The sequence below is a fragment of the Delphinapterus leucas genome, chromosome 5, assembly GCF_059928025.1.
Source record: "Delphinapterus leucas isolate spDelLeu-1000000601 "Yukka" chromosome 5, BTC_Dleu_Yukka2, whole genome shotgun sequence".
NCBI classification, from domain to species: Eukaryota; Metazoa; Chordata; class Mammalia; order Artiodactyla; family Monodontidae; genus Delphinapterus; species Delphinapterus leucas.
In genome coordinates this window covers 87,380,600-87,403,531 of record NC_143133.1, presented here as the reverse complement: position 1 = coordinate 87,403,531, position 22,932 = coordinate 87,380,600, and the positions used below count along the sequence as shown (strand labels likewise).

Here is a 22,932-nt window from a genome sequence, read left to right as displayed (position 1 = left end):
CACCCTTCTTCTGCATCAACACAAATATAGTTCTTGTTCCTCCATTTTCTAACGCTTTCATCACTGACCAAACTTTCTTCTTATTCTGTCTTTTATCCAGATATGATGATACCGTCAATGAGGTTACACCCCAGTCCTAACTTGCCAGGAAATATTTGAGATGATACTGTGTATTTCACTAACTCTGAGAACTGTCTAATTCCTTTTGTTCCTAAGACTTTCTTCTCAGCTTATTATCTATCAAGAGTATCCCAATAATCAGTATTTTAGAGACATTTAGGGGAAAAGAAAGAAGGAGAAATACATATCATGAGCATCCACTTGAATTAAGATTGATTTAGATTGGCCTTAAAAGGCTCTGATTAATTAATTTAATGAATACAATAAATGCCATGCCTATTTTTCCTCTTAACTCTCTAAATCTCTAACTGTATAAAAAAGAAGAGTAACAACTTTAAAGATATTTTGTGTCTGGAAGTTGCCTTTGAGTTCTTATCACAGTGAATATCTTCTGTTTATTCTTTTCCTGTTGCTGGTTCAGGAGAAAAATGTCAGCTATGGAAATCTGAAAAAAAATTCTGCTCGCAGCAGGAAATTTGTTTACTTTAGCAGCAACATAACCTGATACTACTTCAGGGGAGATTCAGCACCGTGGAAAACCTAAGCATACTTCAGACCTAAGCACAATCAATCCTCTTCTAAAAGCTGCATAAAGCCAACATCTTTACTTGGGTAAAAAATGATGTAAAATTTTCTGCTTCCAAAAAAATTCTAAACTGTTTATAGAAATTGAATTACTGTCAATACAATGACTTCAAGAAGAAAATGATCAACTCGCTATTAATTTTTCCATTGCCTTTACTGTGTAAAGGTAAACGGGTTATTTGTGACAAAATAATTAACATGCTTAAATTAGCACAGAGGAATGAAGAGTATGTTGATTATGTTTTTAAATCAGAAGAGTTGGGTTCAAATGTCTGGTGAATGGCATTGATAGTTAAATTATCTGTATCTCAGTTTACTCATCTATAAACTAGGGGGGTAAATTGTGATAAGGTTAAAGACAATGTATAAGAATTAAATTCGGTAGCTTGGTGGCATGTAAGAATATTCAGCATGGTGCTTGCCTCATAGTAAACACCCACTAAAAGTTCATGTACTCACTCGTATTTCTTCACAAATATTTATTAATTTTTTTCTACTTTCATGCTGTGACATTAGCAACTTGCCTGGACTTGGAACTTAGTAATAACTTCATAGCAACAGTGGTTTTGATGACTGTAGCAGGACATAGTAATAGCAGTAGAATTTAGCAAATTTTCTGATTAACAGTGCAGAGCATCTTAAACTAATATTACTAATGAGAATAGCCAAAAGCATAATAATTGAATTTTTCCTTTTACTTTTTTAATAAAAGAAAAAATTCCCTTAGCAAATGATTGCTAATTATTGCTTAATATTACTTACATTTTAAGAAATATATTATCTTTGGGGAGAAGAGGTAGAAGGAGATTATTATTAATGATTCTTTTTGCCTCAAATTGTGCCATGTCACTGAATCCATTTATAATTTTGTTATGATATTAATTGTATTTTTCTATTCCTGGCTCTTATGCTTATGATAGTACTTATAAAAATTTCAATTTAGTCAACCTCACAGAATATAGTGATCATCATATACCTCATGTGCGTGCGTGTGTGTGTGTGTCTGTGTGCTCAGGTTCATGGGAGAATGCACCAAAATGCTTCATAATCAGAATTAAACAATTTGGATTTCCTGGAACCTCATTTTTAAATAGGTATACATTGCTACTATAATAAATCTCACTCTATATACCAGTGAAATTTAATATCCAAATAAAAAAATATATACTTGTTTTATATAGCCTACGTAAGTGGAGTTTCCCTTTATCATATTTTTTAAAACACTGCAAATGATTCTTACCCTTTCTGCAGGAAGGAAAGGAAACAGCTTTAGATTTTGTATTCTTTATTTGTGAGAGTATAAGCTAACTGTTGTCTCTTGCATTCTCTCCAACTCCTCCTGGAAATGGAGGCAGAAAGTATTGCCAGGTCACCTCTTTTTCACTTCTCCTCATATATAATAAATCAAGTCATGAAAAATTTGACCATTGAGTTGGTTTTTATAATAACAGGAAGGGAGCAACAAGGCTATGAATTATAATGAGAATATGACCAAGAATGGAATTTATTTTTGATAACAATTTTTAGTTTTATTTCCCATTAAATTTGGGTAAAGCAATTAGAGGGTTCATACTTTAAACAGATATTTTAACATATAGTATCTCCATTATTAAAAATTTCTTAAAATCAACATTAAATTATTAAATTTCTAATACAAAACTCAAATAATTAGGTCTAATATTAATGGTGAGAGGGATATTATCTGGAAATGTATACTGGAGCCTATTTTCTTTTGACAAAAAGATGTTGGATTTAAAGTTTTTCCTTCTCTGCTCAACTTAACCTGCATATTGATAAGTTCTCCTCATCATATAGGAATGCTCTAGTCTTTTCCCATGTCTAAAAACTCTTTCCCAACACAATATTGAAGAACAAAGTTGGAAGACTGACACTACCCAACTTCAAGATTTACTCCAAAGCTACAGTAATCAAAACAGGGTGTTGGTGAAAGAATAGACAAATACATCAGTGGGACAGAGTAGAGAACCCAGAAACAGACCCACATAAATACAGTCCACTCATCTTTGACAAAGGAGGAAAGGCAAGACAATGAGGAAAATAGAGTCCATTCAACAAGTGGTGCTGGAACAACTGGACATCTGCATGCAAAAAAGAAAAAACGAATCTAGACACAGACATTAAAGCCTTCACAAAAATTAACTCAAAATAGATCACAGACCTAAATGTAAAACGCAAAACTATAAATCTTCTAGAAAGTAACATAAGAAAAAATCTAGAAGAGCTTAGGTATGGTGATGACTTTATAGACACAATATCAAAGGCACAATTGTGAAAGAAATAATTGATAAGCTGTACTGTATTAAAATTAAAAACATGTTGCTCTGCAAAAGACAATGTCAAGAGAATAATAAGATAACACACATACTGGGGGAAAATATTTGCAAAAGACCTATTTGATAAAAGACTTATCCAAAATATATGAAGAATGCTTAAAACTTAGCAAGAAAACAAACAACCCAATATTTTTAAAAAGGGTCAAAAACCTTAAGGATAACCCACCAAAGAAGATATACAGATGGCAAATCAGCATATAAAAAGATGCTCCATGTCATATATCATTAGGGAATTGCAAATTAAAATAATTAGATACCATTGCACACCTATTAGAGTGGCCAAAATCCAAAACGCTGACGCCAAATTCTGGTGAGGATGTAGAGCAATAGGAACTCTATTCATTGCTAGTGGTAATGGCAAAATGATACAGCCATTTTGGAAGATAGCTTGGTACTTTCTTACAAAACTAAACATACTCTTAGCATATGAACCAGCAATCATGCTCCTTGGTTTTTACCCAAAGGAGTTAAAAACTTGTGTTTACACAAAAACGTGCACAGGGATGTTTATAGCGGCTTTATTCATAATTGCCCAAACTTGGAAGCAATCAAGATGTCCTTCAGTGGACGAGTGGATAAATAAACTGTAGTGTATCCAGACAATGGGATGTTATTAAGCACTAAAAAGAAATGAGCTAACACGTCATGGAGGAACCTTACATGCATATTATTAAGTGAAAGAAGCCAATATGAAAAGGCTAGATACTACATGATTCTAACTACATAACATTCTGGAAAAGGCAAAACCATGGAGGCAGTAAAAAGATCAGTGGTTTCCAGGCATTAGTGGGGAGGGAGGAAGAATTGGCCAGGCATAGAGGATTTTTAGGGCAGTGAAATTATTCCATATGTAACTATAATGATGGATACATATCATTATATGTTTGTCCAAACCCATAGAATATACAATACTTAGAGCCCTAATGTGAACTATGGACTTTGTGTAATAACAATGTGTCAGTGTAGGTTTACAGATTATAACAAATGTAGTGCTCTGGTGTAGGATGTTGATAGTGGCGGGTGGGCAGGGTAGTGCACGTGGGGGGACAGGAAGTTTATAGGAACTCTGTTTTTCCCACTCAGTTTTGCTGTAAAACTAAAACTACTATAAAATTAAGCTTAAATGTTTTTAAAAATGCATTTAACTATACAAAGAGCTTTCAGAGAAGAAGCAATAGAATTCTTAAATGCTCCCTTCCGAACAATGCATATTTTCGATTAAAATTATGTGCTCACAGACTAAGATCATTATTTGGTAATATCTATCTGTGTGAAAAGGCATTTTCAAAGGTGAAACATGTAAAATCTCATTACAGATCAGCACTAACAGGTAAATATTCGCAATTGATTTTGATGAAAGGGAGTACTAACTTTGAATCCCAACTGAGCAAAATGTTATCCCCCCCCACCAAAAACAGAATTTAACTCTTCTCATTAGTAGACCTGTATTTTTTAAAATGTATTCAATTATTATTATTTGAATTATTTGAATTCATCAATAAAAAATTTGTGGATATAAAAAATTCTAGCCAAAAAAAGCCAATATTTCTCTTTTATGTCATCACTTCTTAAAGAGAAGTCTTTTTTTCTCACTAATCACTCTACCTTGTCCATCTCTGTTTCACCATCTCTTCTGTGTAACATGGACGTGATTCCTGAGGTCATGAGGACTCTCGTGTCCTGTCACTACAGCCAGTTTATATTACCAGCTTTATTTCATTTGATATATCAAAAGCATTCCTCTTCTTGAAAGACCCTTTTTCCTTGGCACCCTCAATACCCTTGACTTTCACTCCACCTCTTGAGCTACTTCCTGGACTTCTTTTCCCCTGCTGGCCACTTTCATGTACCTGTTCCTCAGTGATCTCTTTTCTGCCCTCTGGTCAATGTGCACAGCCTCCTGAATGATTTCATAACCTCCAAAGCTTCAATTTCCATCTTAATTATAATGAACCTCAAGGATGTATTTTCAGGGTATATCACCTTTTCTCCTAATGTATCATATTATTGTTATTTCTAGCAGCCTCGTGATTCTTTGGGTGTCCCATAGAATCTCAAGCTTGGTATGTACAAATTCGAGCTTATTAGTCTCATCCAGGAACAGCAATTCCTCCTTTATTTCCTGAATGAAGGACTTTACTATTTCCTGTTATATAAGCCAGCAACCTGTGGGAGCCCTGTAATTCATTCTCTTACCAACAACATCCAATCTAATCCTGTGGATTCTTTCTCCTAGATATGACATGCTTGCTGCTAGTTCCTCTTCTCTACATACCCAAGATGTGGGGAAACCACCATCACCTTTCATCTGGATCATGGAAATAGCCTCTTAACTGGTTTCTCTGCCTCTAGCAGATTCTTCATGCTATACTCAGAGTGGTCACTCTAAAATTTGAATCCTGTGCAGGACATACCATTTCATGGGGGCACTTCAGTGGAAGAAAGATTTATTTATTACTCCTCTGGTTGCCACGTATCAATAGAAGAATTATTCCAAGTCATCCTTGAGCTCATGGGCTATACTGTGGGACTCACTTACCCCAAAATGGATAGAGTTCATTTCATTGGTGACTTTGGAAGAATAACTGCTCATTGTGGCTCAGATGTTTCCCTTCTAGTCCTCTTGAGGGTCAGGTTCCTATCAAATACATCCCTGATGATCTGCTCCTCCACCCCTGCCCTCTAGGAAGACTGATTTTCTAGCACTGCCTTAGGTCTGTACATCCAATTTTGAGATTCTGAACAGGGAACATGTCTGTCTGCATACCTAAACACCATATGCCAATCTAGCCATTCAGTAATAAAGGGGATATTTCACTTTTGATCTATCTTATTCCATGTCCTATATCTCAATTAGTTCAGAGTTCCTGTGGGATAAGTTTGGCTATTTATTGGGCCCCTTCAAGCCCCAACATCTGCTGTCTTGATCAGTAAAATTAAGAGATAAGCAAGGAATGGCATTGGAGAAAAATAACAGATTGGGATTCCTGGAAGGGCCCTGATGTCTTTGTAGTGGTTTAACAAGAGGGACATTTTCACTTCAGCTGTTTGCAGAGGCTTGTATTGTTTATGGTGCCTGTTTTTCACAGGTGTGGCCCTGGCTTTTATCTGTTGTCTCCTGATCAGGAAGCTTTAAATAGCCCACCAACAACTGTTTTCCTAGAGTCATAACTGAACATGCTAGTCTTTGAAAAAGAGCAGGTCTCCTGACACTTCAGTATATATGAGCTTTAGTATACGGACTATGACGGCTATAGCTTGGCAGGAGGTGCAGACAGCCTGCTCAAATTCTATCTCTTTGTAAATATTTTGAAATTATATTCTGGTCTGAAGGAGGAGACAGTAGAATGTCTAACCATATAGATTCCAGTGGGGATTTAAGGGGTATTAAATCACTGGAATCTATATGACTTCAGATTGGCTCTCGATTTATTAATTATAAAATCTCTGAACATGACTCTAGGATTCTGAGAATGAAGCCACTTGTTTTGAAAATGTCATTTCCTTGTTGTAAATACAGAGGATAAGAGGGCAGTTTATAAAACTTTTGCTTAAAATGCCTTCTCTTTGATTTTTTTTAAAACATGCTTTTGTTTTACTATCAGAACAATAGAATAAGAAAATTGAAAATAAATAAAGGAGGAAGAAAATCTTTAGGAGAAAGGTAGAAATCTTAGGCAACAAGTAAGACCAATGGCAATGAGATTGTGGAATGCCAGGAGAGACCTGACAGGCAAATGTAACAGGGAAGAGGAAATGCACTAGAAAAAACTGGTATTAAAGCAGCTTTTTTACAGAGTGAAGTAAGTCAGGAAGAGAAAAACAAATATCGTATATTAACACATATATGTGGAACCTAGAAAAATGGTACAGATGAACCGGTTTGCAGGGCAGAAATAGAGAAACAGATGTAGAGAACAAATGTATGGACACCAAGGGGGGAAGGTGGCGAGGGGGTGGTGGTGTGATGAATTGGGAGATTGGGATTGACATGTATACACTGATGTGTATAAAATGGATAACTAATAAGAACCTGCTGTATAAAAAAAAAAAAGCAACTTTTAGAAAAGGAGAATATTTATTCCTAGTTCTTGATCAGTAATGAATTTGAGGACTAAATAAATACAACAGAAGAAAAGAAACAAAATCTCTAAGAGCAGCAGCCTGGAACATCTCTCCCAGCTACAGTTAAAATCAAGAACTGGAATGGAAAGTGCCCTCTTGAAGTAACAAGTAGAGCTCATAGCAAATTTTTCTTGGGGAAACCACCCTTCAAGAACTGAGGCAGTTACAAAACATCAGGCAAATTTGTTAGGGGAAGACAAAGAATACCAGCATAACATTCTCAAAGTATTATTAGATAAGTTTTCAAGGTAATTCAATCGTTGTAAGTAGAATTTATATGTTTACTCTGGATCTCTTCCTTGAAATCTGGATTCATATTAAATGAACTGCTTACATTTCCCCTTGGTGTCAAATAGGCACCCCCAAATTTAACATGTCCTAAACAGAACATCTGATCACACCCACACCTATGATCTCATCCTCAGTCTTCATTGCTGTTAGTTGATGAGGCAAACTCATGAGATTCAGACTTAGCTCTTTCTTTTACACCCCATGTCCATTCTGTCAGCAGGACCTATTGACTATGCCTTTAGAAATGTGTCTAGAATCTAACTGCTTCCACCTCCACTGTGGCCATTCTGGTTATAGCTTAGATGACTACAGTTGTTGTTCCCTCGCTCCTCTCCCTGCTTCCGCCTTTACATCCACATTATTCATCCTCAGTAGATTAGCCAGAGTGTAACTTTCAAAGCAGAACATCATTTGCTCAAAACCCTCCAACTACTACTATAACTCTCATACATATGTAGGAGGAAGTGTAAGTTTGTGAAAAAGTTCATTAAACGTTTTACCAATATCTACAAAAGATAAAATATCTTCGACCTAGCAGTTCCACTCCTAGGTATATAACCAACAAAAAATGTGTACAAAAAAATGTGTAAGAATATCCATAGCATCGCTAATAGCCCTCAACTTGAAAAAGACACAAATATCCATCTATAGTAGTAGTAGAAAAAGAAAGAAACCAAATTAAGAAGCATGTCAAAGTATTAAGAGCTCAACTGGGCCTTCTCACAAGTAATGGGGAAACAGCAGAAGGAAACAAATAAAAAAACCTGAGTAAACCAGTGCAGAAAATGTGTATCACAAAGAAATACAGCTTAAGACCTGGAGTATAAAAACATCCAGAGACAGTGTTGTGAGAACAACGTGGCAGAGTTATTGGTCCTCAGACTCCTCAGTGTAGCTGTAGTTCAGGATTCAGGTGAGGTTTGTGAAGATCTCCAGTTTGGAGAAATATGGGATTGGAGAGGATGTCTTCTCAAGGGAGCGGTTTTCACAGGTAATCTGTTATGCAGCAAGAGGACCCCATTGTGTCACTGTGTCAGGGGACACAAAATGCTCACAGGAGATAATGCAGACTCTGTGACCAGTGGAGCCCACTGTCAGCATCACAGCAGGCTGCCAGAAGCTTGGAACTCAATGGGGAAGTGGAAAAGAAACAGGAAAAAAGGCATTTTAAATAAGATCTGGTGACTGGGGCAGCCACCATTGAATGTCTAAACGTCAATAAAGAAGTTGCTATTCTTTGAAAGAAAGGAGTATGCAGATGTTTTTTTCCTCTGGAACTGTTAAATTTGTAATACAAACTTAGCTTCTTGATGAGCTATGTCCCTACATTGAGTATAAATTCACTAGGCACAAAGCCTAGATATCTGACAAGGTTGAACAGGGAATTTCTCATTTTTAAGTTCTCATTAGCACATACTTAAAATCACCAACTAAAAATGCAACATAGTTGTTGTCATGATGCCAAGGAACAGAGAATACAGTTAGAAGGAAAGTAAATGCTCTTCAGGCAGACTCAGTAAGCCATAACATATTATTTTAACCAGAAATAGTGGAAGGAACGAAAACATTGTGGTGGCTCAGGATTTCATTATACATCATTGCTCATCTGCCATGCACAAGGGAACACCTGCATTTTGCAAGCTAAATAACTGCAAACTGTGATTGTGATAAATCCATAGACTGTTGTCATAGTGATATCACACAGCAATTGCCACATGAGCTGTTTCCCTTTATCTTTTACTTTTAAACGTGTGGCTTTGCCATTTTCAGAACAGATTACTACCCAAATGAATATATAACTTTTAGTAGATAATTTGAAAGTCTTGAAAATTTATGTAATGCCAAAAACAAATAAAATCTGATTGTTTTCTAACCAGTCTGAAAATAAATAAAACATTATAGGTTTTGGTTATTAAGAGACTAGGAACCTTCATTTTCTTATTTAAGCATTACTTCGCAGATAGCTGTTTTTTAATATTCTATTTCATATGTACATAAAAATTTGTATTCATATTCATTTTAGGAATGAACCTCTTAGAGAATTACTTTGGGATACAAAATAAACATGAATTTATCTAATATATGCTAAACAGATATCTAATTTAAGTTTTACTGATATGCTTATATCATTATTAATAAAAAATATTTCAATGGCTCGGTGACATTCTAATATTATATGGTTTTATGATCTCTGTTTGAAAGCTTATAGGAATGAAATGCTTGCTAGTTTTTCCACTCGGGTCATTGCATTCTCTGACAATTCTTATAATGAAAATATTCCTTAAGTAGAAACTGCTTCTGGTAAATATCCACTTAGTGGCTTGTCCCCGTCATCTACAGTAACATACATGTTAAATCTGCTTTGATTATCACAAAACAATCTGCCTTTTTATAAAAGCAAATAATCTAATACTAGCATTCCAGGACATGATTTAGTTTCCCAGAGTCCCTCTTAAATTGCAAACATAACTGTATGTAATTCTTCATATGTATTCTGACCAGGGCAGAGTTCAATAGGACTAATCTCATCATTCTCTGAGCCAAAATATCAACTTTTAAAAACCCTGTTACACTAATAAGTGAATTCAGCAAAGTTAAAGTTTAAAAAAAAATCAACATAAAGATTAGTTGAGTTTCTATACACTAATAATAAACAAACCAAAAAGGAAATTAAGAAAACAATGCCATTTACAGTATCATTAAAAAGAATGAAATACTTAGGAATAAACCTAACCAAGAAGGTGAAAGAGTTGTACACTCACTGACAAAACAAGTTGAGAAATAAATGGAAAGTCATCCCGTGATCACGGATTGGAAGACTTAGTATTGTTAAAGTGTCAGTATTACACAGGAAGCAACCTAAATGTCCATCAACAGAAGAATGGATAAAGAAGATGTGGTACATATATACAATGAAATATTACTCAGCCATAAAAAGGAATGAAACTGCAATTTGCAGAGATGCTTGCAGAGACACGGATGGACCTAGAGACTGTCCTACAGATTGAAGCAAGTCAGAAAGAGAAAAACAAATATATAATATCACTTATATATGGAATCTAGAAAAATGATACAGATGAACTTATTTGCAAGGCAGAAATAGAGACACAGACATAGAGAACAGATGTATGGATACCAGGTGTGTGTGGGGGGGTTGAATTGGGAGATTGGGATTGACCTATATACACTACTATGTATAAAACAGATAACTAATGAGAACCTACTGTATAGCACAGGGAACTCTACTCAATGCTCTGTGGTGACCTAAATGGGAAAGAAACCCTAAAAGGGATAGATGTATACATATAGCTGATTCACTTTGTTGTACAGCAGAAACTAACACAACGTTGTAAAGCAGCTATACTCCAATAAAAACAACAATGAAATGTCACCTATACCCATTAGGATGAGTACTATCAATAAAGCAGAAAATTAGACATGCTGGAGGATGTGGAGAAATTGGAACCTTTGTGAAGTTTTAGTGGGATTGTAAAATGGTGAAAGTTTTATGGAAAACAGTATAGAAGTTCCTTAAAAAATTAAAAGAACTGCCATATGATCCAGCAGTCCCACTTCTACACATATATCCAAACGAATTGAAAGCAGAGTCTCAGATATTTGCAGACCATGTTCACAGCAGCATTATTCACAATAGCCAAGAAGTACAAACAACCCAAATGTTCACTGCAAAATGAATGGATAAAAAAATTTAGTATATACCTACTGTGGAATATTGTTTAGTCTTAAAAAAAATTAAAATCCTTCCATATGCTACAACATAAATGAACTTGAGGGCATTATGCTAAGTGAAATAAGTCAGTGACAAAAAGAAATACTGTATGATTCCACTTACATGAGGTATCTAAAGTACTCAAATTCATAGAAACAAAAAGTAGAATGGTAGTCACCAGGGACTAAGAGGAGGGAAATGGGGAATCGTTGTTTAATGGGTATAGAGTTGCAGTTGTGCAAGATGAGACAGAAAAGCTCTGGAGATCTGTTGTACAACAATGTGAATACACTCAACACTTCTGAACTGGACACTTATAAATGGTTAAGATGGTAAATTTTACTCGCCGTTATACTTTTAGTTCATTTGGAACTTGTGTTCATTATAAAATACTGGTCTATTATGCATGAGTTTCTATGCAGTTTTCCAACAGTGAAATTATGCTTTTTATCCAGCCTGGGACTATGGTAAGGGGAGCACTTCAGATGCAATTTTAAGGAGGTGCCAAAAAACTCAATAGTCAAGATAAATAATATTTTAATGCATTATCTTTTAAAAAATAAAAATCCATGAGGAACAAAATATCAAAATTTAAATACAGACAGGATCAGTATAAGTGCCATGTCAAGCTATGTTGGAACCTGGGGCAAATGGAAAAATCAGTAATACGGATCCCGGGTTTAACCTTTGCGTCTCCACGCACTCTCAGGTGATCTTACTATAATCTTACCAACAAGACCGAATTCATCTCATCTAAACTCCATCCCATTCCCTCCTCTTTACCTCAGAACTGTCAGAATCTTCACTTTTCCTTTACTCCTGTCTCTGAGATGTTCTCCCTGCAGGAATTTGGTATATTTGGATTCGTCTTATTTCCCAGTTTATGTTCCCTGATTATGTTTTCTGCTGCTGGTATAACCACACTCCCAGGTACTCAAGATTCCATCTGTTGCTGTAACTCTACCTGCCTGTCAACAGTCATATCTGTTAAATTGTAAATTCTAATTGTAGATTCTAACTCAGTCCCTCATTTATATTTATATTGCTGCTGCTGCTCTCTCTCTTTATTTGTCACAACAGTTGTGTTTGCTACTACAATCTGTTACTAGTTATATATCATTAAAGTGCCTATTTACCATGCCATGCCTTTTTTGCTACAGTTCAAGCTCTGGGAGTTTTCTTTTTCTCTACACTTATGGACATTTTATCCAGTTCCCAAGAGCCAGCCACCTCTTTCATTAAACCTTCAGTGATAAATAAAGCTAGAAATAATCACAGCTCTGTATGACTATGGAATTTTTGTAACAGTCATATGTGATTTAAATCCCTGGTTTTGATCTTCTTAATGAAATGTCTCTCATCTGTTACAAATTGTAAGCTCCCAGAAAGCAAGGTCGATGTATGTACTTTCGACACCAGGCAGTGTTGAAATTTTCTGTGTGTGTGTGTGTGTGTGTGTGTGTGTGTGTGTGTATGTGTTTGTGTGTAATGACTGGGTGAATAATTACTTTGAATCTCCTTATCTAGTAATTTCCCCACATTATACATTACAAAACACTAGCCACTTAAATGCTGTTGGCGCTGAGGAGAAAACAGGTTCATGAAACATCACAAACAAAATGTCTCCCTGGGAACTGAACATTTTTTGTTTACAGGTTAGAAAGGTAAAATGTTTTTAAATGTTCAGTATGTTCTCAGCCCTAGGGAACCACTAGAGTGCAACCAAATACAGTAACACTGTCATCTTGAAATAGAGTAGGTATTTTTCAAGCTTAGGATAACGATTATCTCAAATGTGCTTCTGAGAAGACCAGATAATTTATACATTAATTAAACTCAATAATACTCTACTGAAATTGTTATTTTGAAAGAATGGTACGACATGATACCCACCATTATATCTATACAAACTGAAAACATTTTTACTTTCCACAGTAATAAGTGGGCTTATATTACAGCTGGACAAGTAGCTTTTCTAATTTTCCAGATATTCCAGGGGGAAAAAATTACTCCTAAAGAGACATCCAGAAAATGGTTAACAGACTTCAGAATGCAGTTTTAAGAAACAGTTATTTGACAAGTGTTTATTGAGTACCTACTCTGCTGAGCACTTGGGAAGTATTAACAAAGAGTATTAAAGAGCATCATTAATCGTTATTTGGACAAAACAAGAGAGAATTCTAGGAGAAAATATAGAGTAAACCAAAGCATAAACGTACTCTTGAGCAGAGCATCACTATAATGGAAAACAAGTGAATTTAGGAATTCAAGTACAACAGGTCAACTCATGTACTAGGCTACAACAATAGAAGTGAGAGGACAGAATTTAAAGTTTTCAAATTATATATTTTTTTCTTAAAAGTATTATAGAAAAATATAATAATATCCAGCAAATATTTAATCTATATTCTCTAAAAATTTGACTCATGAAATCTGACTATATTTGTTGAGAGTTAATTAAAAAATAATTGAAATTCCTTACTCTTATGGGTACAATCATTCATACATTAATTATTTTATTCATGAAATATTTTTAAATGCTTACTGTATTCCAAAGAGGGGTCCAGGTATGAATGAATTTAAATGCTCCCTGAGACATTTTGAACTATAGTAATGATTCAGATAGACTGTTTCAGGGATATGTAGGTTTTCCACTTTTAGTGTGCAAGAATCAGCTGATAAACTTACTAAAATTGCAACATTGTGGTTTATTCAGGTGTTGGATAAATCCTGGTAATCTATAATCTTATCAAGCAACTCCAGCCCTTCTGTTTTTGGTGGCTGAACCAAATCCCACAGAGAACACTTCAGAACTGAGTGCAAAAGCCATTCCACTTCAGGCCAAAATGGAATATGAGACCTCACTTACTCTCTAACCACTTACAATTAGAAAACAGAAAAATAAATATAACAACTGTTTTTTAACATTGGACAGGGGTTGTAAGACATGCCTTGAGAAAGCAAACAGAAAAGGTGAGTCCTTCATTTACCCTGGCTTTCTGCCTGAAGGTACTTTCTGAATCCTGGTGCAGAGAGGGGAATGCCATGAACAATGTGGATATCTGACTTACTTTAGAGACAGAGATTAGAGCTGTGGAGGACAAGACATATGAAATTTGTGGACAAAGTACCAGAAAGGAGGAAACTTTAAAGAAAGTTCGCCAAAAATCTGAATAGGGGTCCCAATAAGTCGTTTTGTTTTTTTGTTTTGTTTTTTTTGGTACGCGGGCCTCTCACTGCTGTGGCCTCTCCCATTGCGGAGCACAGGCTCCGGACACGCAGGCTCAGCGGCCATGGCTCACGGGCCCAGCCGCTCCACGGTATGTGGGATCTTCCTGGACCGGGGCACGAACCCGTGTCCCCTGCATCAGCAGGCGGACTCTCAACCACTGCACCACCAGGGAAGCCCCCAATGAGTCTTTGACTTGACACAAATCTGGTTAGGGGTAAACTCTATACCAAGCAGAGAAAAATTTCAAGATAACTATAAGCTGAAAAATTCTGACCTCACACATTTCTGGGAGCCATTAAAATTCTACATCAGAGGGACCTCATTGAACACACAGGAATTCAATACTGAAACCTAAAATGCCTCTGTAATAAGGTTAAACTAGTCCTAAAATAAAGGCTATGTTAGAATTATCATAACAAGCCCTTAAAAAAGCATCAAAAAGACCAAAAAATAAACTTTTCAAACTTTAAGACTTAAAAAGACAGAAAAAAAATCCAGCATTTGCAAAGGTCACATTTATAATGTCTGATATCTAATCAAAAGTTATAAGACATAAGAGTGACAGCAAAATGTGATATATAACACAAAGCAGCATTATTCAGTAGAAAGAAAGAAACAAGAGGCATAATAGAATTAATGGACAAGGACTTTAAAACTAGTATCATGCATATGCTCAAGGATTTAAAAGAAAATATGAACATAATGAGGTAAGAAATGGAAGATATAAAAAAGATACCCAAATGGAAATGGAAATTCTAGAGGTGAAAAATACAATATTGACAGTATTGGAAATGAGAAACACACTCAGATGGAAATAACAATGAATGAGAAAATATAGAAAAAAATTACCAGTGAACTTGAGCACCTGATAATAAAATCTGTCCTAACTAAAGCATAGAGAAGACCAAAAAAAAAAAAGAAGAAAAAAAAAGAATGAAACCTCATTGACATGTCAGGTAAAATCAAGTAGTCTAATATACCTTTAATAAGCATTCTAGATTAAAAAGTGACAAAGGGGCATGAAAATATTTGAAGAAATTGTGGCCAAAATGTTCTAAATTTGATGAAAACTATAAACTCACAGATTTAAAAACTTTAATGAACCCTAAGCTACACAAACACAGAGAAGACACGACCAAATCACATCAAAATCAAACTGATTAAAACCATGATTAGGCAACAACCAGGATAAAAATCTTAGTAAAATAATCATTACTTACAGAAAAAAACAAAAGAATGCTTGCAGACTTCTCATCAGAAACAATGTAAGCTAGACCAGGGGTCCCCAACCCCTGGGCCATGGACAGGTACTGGTCCACGGCCTGTTAGGAACCGGCCGCATAGCAGGAGGTGAGCAGTGGGCAAGTGAGCGAAGCTTCATCTGCCACTCCCCATAGCTCGCATTACCGCCTGAACCACAACCCCAACATGGAAAAACTGTCTTCCACGAAACTAGTCCCTGGTGCCAAAAAAGTTGGGGACTGCTGAGCTTGAAGACCATAAAATGGAATTTTAAAGTGCTAAAAACAAAAGAAAAGCAAAAACCAAAATAGTTAACCTAGATTATATTGGTGAATTTAATTTAATTTGTTTTAATTTAAATTTTACTTGTTTTACATGTTTGTTCATGTGGGATATTGTCTTTAATTTTTTGTAATGCCTCTGTAAGGTTTTAATAATAGAATTATGCCATTTTATAAAATGAGTTAGAACATACTCTTTCTTTTTTATTTTTTAAGTATTTGTGTAAGACTGGTATTCTCTCTTTCTTAGGAGTTTGGTAGAATATGGGCCTGAAGTTTTCTTCGTGAAATATTATAAACCTTTAAATTTTAAGATAGTGTGATATTGGCAGAAAGATAGCCAAGGTGACAATGGGACAGAATAGAGTCCAGAAATAGGCATACATATTTATGGTCAATTGGGGGTTTTTTAAATTGAGGTATAGATTACAATATTAAATCAGTTTCAGGTGTACAACATAGTGACGCAAAATTTTTTATTTAAAGTTATTATGAAATATTGGCTATATTCCCTGTGCTGTACAATACATCCTTATAGCCTATTTATTTTATACATAGTAGTTTGTACCTCTTTGTAAACATCTAAGTTTAATCCCTTATCATTATATTACCCCTCCCCCTTCACACTCTCCACTGGTTACCACTAGTTTGTTGTCTGTGAGTCTATTTCTCTTTTGTTATATTCATTCATTTTACTTTTTAGATTCCACATATAAGTGATACCATACAGTATTTGTCTTTCTCTGTCTGGCTGATTTCACTAAGTATAATACCCTCCATGGTCCATCATGATCCATGATCTTGCAAATAGCAAAATTTTATTCTTTTTTAATGGCCAAGTAGTATTCCATTGTGTATATATACCACTACTTCTTTATTCATTCATCTGTTGATGGTCACTTAGGTTGCTTCCATCTTGGCTATTGTAAATAACACTGCTATGAACATTGGGGTGCAAATATCTTTTCAACACATGTTTAGTGTTTTTGTTTTCTTTGAATATATACCCAGGAATTTTGGTATAGCTGGGTCATGTGGTAGTTCTATGTTTATTTTTTGAGGAAACTCCATAGTGTTTTCCACAGTGACTGCACCAATTTACATTCCCACAAATATTATATAAGCGTTCCCTTTTCTCCACATCCTTGCCAACATTTGTTATTTGTGGTCTTTTTGATGATAGCTATTCTGACAGGTGTGAGGTGATAGCTCATTGTGGTTTTTATTTGCATTTCTCTAATGGTTAGCAATGTTGAGCATCTTTTCATGTGTCTGTTGGCCACCTGTATGTCTTCTTTGGAAAAATGCCTATTTAGATCTTCTGCCCATTCTTTAATCATTTTTTGTTTTGGTTTGGTTTGGTTTGGGTTATTTTTTTAATTTTTTAATTTTATTTTTTTTATACAGCAGGTTCTCATTAGTTATCCATTTTATACATATTAGTGTTTATATGTCAATCCCAATCTCCCAATTGTTTTGTTTTTATAATGAGTTGTATAAGCTGCTTGTATTTTCTGTATATTAACCCCTTATCAGTCATATAATTTGCAAACATTTTCTCCCATTTAGTAGGTTGTCTCTTTGTTTTTTTGATGGACTCCTTTGCTGTGCAAAAGCTTTTAAGTTTAATTAGATCCCATTTGTTTATTTTTGCTTTTGTGTCCTTTGCCTGAGGAATCAGATCCAAAAAAATGTGGCTACGATTTATGTCAAACAGTGTTCTACCTATGTTTTCTTCCACGAGTTTTATAGCTTCTGGTCTTAACATTTAGGTCTTTAATCCAGTTAGAGTTCATTTTTGTTTATGGTGTGAGGAAATGTTCTAATCTCATTTTTTACATGTAGCTGTCCAGTTTTCCCAGCACTACTTATTGAAGAAACTGTCTTTTCTCTGTTGTATATTCTTGCCTCCTTTGTCATAGATTAATTGACCATAAATGTGTGGGTTTGTTTCTGGGCTCTCTGTTCTATATCACTGATCTATGTGTCTGTTTTTGTGACAATACCATACAGTTTTGATTACTGTATCTTTGTAGTACAGTCTGAAGTCAGGGAACATGATTCCTCCTGCTCTGTTCTCCTTTCTCAAGATTGTTTTGCCTATTCAGGGTCGTTTGTGTTTCCATACAAATTTTAAATTTGTTCTAGTTCTGTGAAAAGTGCACTTGGTCTTTTTTAAAGGATTGCATTGAATCTGTAGATTGCCTTGGGTAGTAAGGTCATTTTAACAATATCAGTTCTTCCAGTCATGAACAGAGTATACCTTTCCAACTGTTTATGTCTTCTTCAATTTATTTCATCAGTGTCTTATAGCTTTCCAAGTACAGGTCTTTTACCTGATTAGCTAAATTTATTCCTAGGTATTTTTTTATGCAGTTGTAAATGGGATTGTTTCCTTAATTTCTTTCTGATAGTTTGTTGTTAGTATATAGATACACAACAGATTTCTGTATGTTAATTTTGTATCCTGCAACTTCACCAAATTCACTGATGAGCTCTAGTAGTTTTTTGGTGGTATCTTTAGGATTTTCTATGTATAGTATCATGCCATTTGTAAACAATGACAACTTTACTTTTTCCTTTCCAGTTTGGATTCCTTTTATTTCTTTTTCTTGTCTTTACTGTGGCTAGGACTTCCAATACTATATTAAATAGAAGTGGCAAGAGTGGGCATCCTTGTCTTGTTCCTGATCTTAGAGGAAATGCTTTCAGCTTTTCACCATTGAGTATGATGTTAGCTGTGGGCTTATCATACATAGCCTTTATTATGTTAAGGCGTGTTCCCTCTGTGCTCACTTTGTGGATAATTGTTATCAGAAATGAATGTTGAATTTGTCAGAAGCTTTTTCTCCATCTATTGAGATGATCATGTAGTTTTTATTCTTCAGTTTCTTAATGTAGTGTATCACATTAATTGATTTGCATATATTGAACTATCCTTGTATCCCTGGGACAACTCCCACTTGACCATTGAGTATGATCCTTTTAATGTATTATTGGATTTGGTTTGCTAACGTTTATTGAGGATTTTCGCATCTATGTTCATCTGTGACATTGTCCTGTAATTTTTGGAAGTGCTCCTACCTCTGAAATATTTTGCAATAGTTTGAGAAGGATAGGTGTTAACTCTTCTCTAGATGTTTGGTAGAATTCACCTGTGAAGCCACCTGGTTCTGCACTTTGTTGGGAGTTTTCGTTTGTTTACTGATCCAATTTCATTATTGGTAATTGGTCCCTTCATATTTTCTTCCTAGTTTAGTCTTGAGAGATTGTCCATTTCTAGGAATGTGTCCATTTCTTCTAGGTTGTCCATTTTGTTGGCATATGGTTTTTCATAGTAATCTCTTATGATCCTTTGTATTTCTGTGGTGTCAGTTGTAATTTCTCCTTTTTCATCTCTGTTTTATTGATTTGGGCCCTCCTTTTCACTTTTGTTTATCTTTTCAAAGAACCTGCTCTTAGTTACATTGATCTTTTCTATTGTTTTCTACCATTTTTGACATACCTTACATCACTTTGTTTTGTGTATCCCTTAACTGCTTATTGCACATATAGATGATTTTACTACTTTTTTCTTTTAACCTTTGTACATGGTTTACTACATTTACTGTATATTTGCCTTTACCAATGAGATTTTTCCTTTTGTAATTTTCATGTTTCTAGTTGTGGCCTTCGCTTTTCCACTTGGAGAAGTCCCTTTAACGTTTCTTGTAAAGCTGATATTGTGGTGCTTAACTCTTTTAGCTTTTGCTTGTCTGTAATACTTTTGATCTCTCCATCAAATGTGAATGAAAGACTTGCCAGGTAGAGTATTCTTGGCTGTAGGTTTTTCCCTGACATCACTTTAAAATGCCGCTCCCTTCTGGCTTGCAGAGTTTCTGCTGCAAAGTCAGCTGACTGCCTTGTGGAAATTCCCTTGTATGTAACTTGTTGCTTTTCCCTTGATGCTTTCAATATTCTCTCTTTATCTTTAATTTTTGTCATTTTAATTATGGTATATCTTGGTGTGGTCCTCTTTGAGTTAATCCTGTTTGGGACTCTCTGTGCTTCCTGGACTTGGACGTCTGTTTCTTTTCTCAGGTTAATTTTCTATTTTGGGGACTCCTACAATGCCAACCATGGGGAGTTGGTTCCAAGAGCTCCCATGTTTACCAAAATTCAGGGTCACTTAATGCAAAACCCATGAATAAGGAGGACAGATAGTATACTTATTGAAAATCTGTACATAAGTGGACCTGTGCAGTTCAAACCGTGTTGTTTAAAGGTCAAGTGTACATCTGAGATTGACTTTAAGCAGAAGTAGAGGAACGAACTGCAGGAGCAGACAGCACAGACTCTATTTTGCCCCCTAGAGTTTCACCAGGGCCCTGCACTTTGCTCCTATCTATAGTCACATGGTTGGGAATTTTCCATAGGTAAGTAGTCCCAATGCCCATCATTCCCAGTGACCCACTAGGGAAATTTGTGCTTCTCATTGCTGAAACTCTAGGTTCTATAGGAGTAGAGGTTCTAATCCCCAACATGGGGTGCACCCTTGCCACGAGACATAGTGAGGGTCTTTTGGAACTATATAAGGTATGGCTGTCTGGAAACCAGCAAGTGAGGAGTCAATATCTAGGCAGGGGTAATTTACCCTGATCACTTAAAGGACACAGGGCTGCTTTTATCAAAGTGGGAGAATATGTAAAAATCAGGTGATCCAGTTAGGGTTCTCTTAGGATTCCCTGTCCCGATTATAACTGAATAAACACATGCCTAAAAAGTGTATGGTTTCCAAGGGCCCAGACTTCAGGAATGACAGTTTAGGTTACACCACTAGATAATCTGAAAAGACCTGCAGAGATAAAAGCTAAGGATGAAGAAGATTTCGAATCAGATGCTAGTGGAAGAAGTACTGGTATCAGGCCCCAATATAACATCAATGACAGTATCCACAGTTAGATCACTAAGCCCTCTCTTCTAAAAGTTTTCCCTCAAGAAGAAAGGCCCATGAAGAGCTGCTGCATGTGGAAAAGTGGAATTATGCTGTGCAAGATAGGGACTGTGGTAGTCATGGAGGTGTGCCACTCACATCTCTTTTCAAGATAGCACTTTCTGTGAAGAGTACAGTTATTCTTTAGCTGAAGCACCTTCCTTATTCCCTCTGCTACAGACCAGAAATTGCCTTTACCCAGTAAGTATAAAACTCATCTCATTCATTCCCCTTCTTTCAGTGATTATAGTCTTGCACTACTTGATGGCCAATGTCTGGAAATAATTGTTCCATGTATTTTTTCCAGGTTTTTAGTTGTTTTACATGGGAGAATAATTTCCATTCCAGTTATTCTACTTGGTTGGAAACAGAAACCCAGTGAACTTTTAATAATGTATTAATATTTAATGTTTCCTCAGAATCACTTATGTCTAAATGCACTCAAATTACAGTACAGAGTAAAATTCCCACTTATTAAGTCTAACTTTAGTTGCTTTGCTTCAGAGGATAATGCAAAGAAACTCTAAAACATTTCTTATCCATAAGCCTAGAATTAGATAAACATTAGGATAAATTGGGACACACATATCATTTTGTTATTGAAAGTTGAGTATATCCTATATTTAGATAATGTACCTGATAATATCCACAGGCTTAAAAGACATGTAAATGCCTAAAATCATATACACCTTTTTAAGATATATATATATATATATATATATATATATATATATTCACTAGACTTTTTAAGAAAGCAACCTAATTCAAATGGATGTGTAAGTCAACAAAATATCAGCTCCTGAAATTTAAATGGATCACAATGGAGTGAAGGTTAAATGCAGCCGTAAGAAACTGCAATGTCATTAGATCATTAAATATTTATATGAAAGAAAAATTTCTTTGAAGGGCCATCTAAATATCAACAACCTAATCATGCTTTACTTTTCAATGTTATGAGGTTTTCTGGTTTTGACTTGGTAAGTACTTAACTGGGAAGATGTGAAACATTCCATCAGGGGCTAATAACTAGAAAACATTTTATGCGATAACTCTACTAATATAAATGAATGAACAAAATCCCAAAGTAGTTCCAGTGATTTTTCTAATTTGGCAAATCTAAATTTTTCTAATTTAGTAACCCAACTAAAAGCTTTGACCCCTTGTCTAGTGCCCTTTCCACAATTATTATACTGCCAAAACCAGAAACAGCCAATATCACATATAACAAATATTCCCTTCATTCCTCAGTAGATTCTTAGGACCAGTATTGGAAATTAAAGCATCTGTTTCTCATGCCTTGTCTCAAAGCAAATACTGTCTTAGCAGAGTGGTAAAACATTAAACTTCCCCTTTTTCCTTACTTGTTTTTTCCAAAGAATGAGATTTTGCTAAATGACAGGATTGTAATAAGCAAGGAGAATGTACTTGAAATCTGGGGGAAGGGTCACAAAAGCTGAGGTTAAAGATAAGCCTGTATTGTAGTGTTATTAAGGGATAATCTTACTGTTACAGAATATGGATAAAAGGAATTCAAATAAAAAGCATGCAACCAAAGGGCATATTTACACAAACAATAATGATAATTGCATGTTATTTTTAAATTGGCATTAGAAACTTCTGACATTACACTAAATTTCATTTTGAATTTAACTTAATATTTAAACATTCTTATATTTGACCATGATCAGATCTGTCAATATAGATGAAAACAGAAAGCTCAGTTCACAGTGGCTCATTTATTCAGCCTATTTCCTTACAGTGCTGTTGAAACTGCTCTTGAGCCATTCCAGATTAAAAATTAGCTAAGATCACCAAATCTAGTGACGTGATATGTTTGTACAACAAAGTTTATAAAGTCAATATATTAGTTTCTTGGGTTTAATATTAATTTTTTCTGTATTTTATCAACACCTATGATTCCATTTTTCTTTACCTTACCAGAACAAATAGGTAACAATGTGATCTTATTATAATTTTTAAATCATGGTTTCTTTGGAAAA

General features: G+C 35.1%; 1 long non-coding RNA gene across 4 annotated transcripts in view; it reads left to right on the top strand.

Moving 5' to 3' along the window:
* The window catches only part of LOC149749171 (uncharacterized), a 160,484-nt gene that overhangs the window by 104,031 nt on the left and 33,521 nt on the right, over window positions 1–22,932 (top strand). For 2 of the 4 annotated variants that reach the window (XR_016393322.1, XR_016393324.1), the window contains exon 3: window positions 101–732. This is a non-coding gene — a long non-coding RNA (uncharacterized LOC149749171). Of the gene's footprint in view, window positions 1–100; window positions 17,365–22,932 lie in introns of those variants that run through there. The other 2 variants (XR_016393321.1, XR_016393323.1) reach the window with 2 other exon arrangements.